The 879-nt window shown below is 57.2% G+C and overlaps 1 pseudogene; it reads left to right on the top strand.

Annotated features, from left to right (window-relative positions):
* Positions 1 to 560: 560 nt before the first annotated feature.
* Positions 561 to 678, top strand: LOC124560414 (annotated as a pseudogene).
* The last annotated feature ends 201 nt before the right edge of the window (positions 679 to 879 follow it).

Raw genomic sequence — 879 nt, 5'->3', positions numbered from 1 at the left:
AAATACGATAGCGCCTATCGTTCTGCAGCGGCGTACAGCTCCAAATTCGATTTGTAATCATAAATTGATTCATTTGTCCTCCCGCAGACGTTTCTCGCGCTTGTGCTGTCAAATGGACCGCGACCCGAGCGGCAGCGAGCGGCAGTCGAGCAAAGTCGGGACAAGTCGGGACGGAAGGGGAGGCAGGCGAGAATGCACCGCGCAAATTACGCAAATATCTGGAAGCGCGGCGCGTGTCAGGCAGGTGAGAAAGCTTCCGTCGGTCCAGCAGGACACCGCGCGCAAGCCCCGCGCCGGATAACAGGAACAAGGTGCGTCGCCAGCCAGTGTCGGAGGCCGCACGCACCAAACGAATGACAGGCGGTGCATCCAGCAGCTGTGTTGTGCGCCTCACCTTGGTTCGGCAGTCGCCTATGAGACGCCGAGGCGAGCGCGCACTCCGCGCCACCTTCGAGGTGGAAAGACATGCTTTGCGTCAAATGTGCCACGGAAAGCGGCGATTGCGTGTGTTGGGAGAAGAGGCGAACGCTTCTTCTGTGGCGCGGCTACAGTATAAGGACGCCAACGGCCATACCATGTTGAAAACACCGGTTCTCGTCCGATCACCGAAGTTAAGCAACATCGGGCCCGGTTAGTACTTGGATGGGTGACCGCCTGGGAACACCGGGACTACAAGCTCGTAGCGAAATGCGTCGCGGAAAATATGAAGCTCGCCCTCAAAAAAGCAATCAGCCCATGGCAGACATGTGCAGTGTTAGGCAGAAACATTTTCGACGCCGTCTGCACGTACAGAGACGTTATAGCCCACGCCGCATCCAACAGAGCGACTGCAGCGATCATCTCTGTAGACTTCCAAAAGGCCTTCGACAGGATCGGTCA

This window comes from Schistocerca americana, chromosome 1 (assembly GCF_021461395.2).
Source record: "Schistocerca americana isolate TAMUIC-IGC-003095 chromosome 1, iqSchAmer2.1, whole genome shotgun sequence".
Lineage (NCBI taxonomy): Eukaryota > Metazoa > Arthropoda > Insecta > Orthoptera > Acrididae > Schistocerca > Schistocerca americana.
Note: the sequence above shows the minus strand (reverse complement) of the source record. Positions and strands in the feature narration are given on the sequence as shown.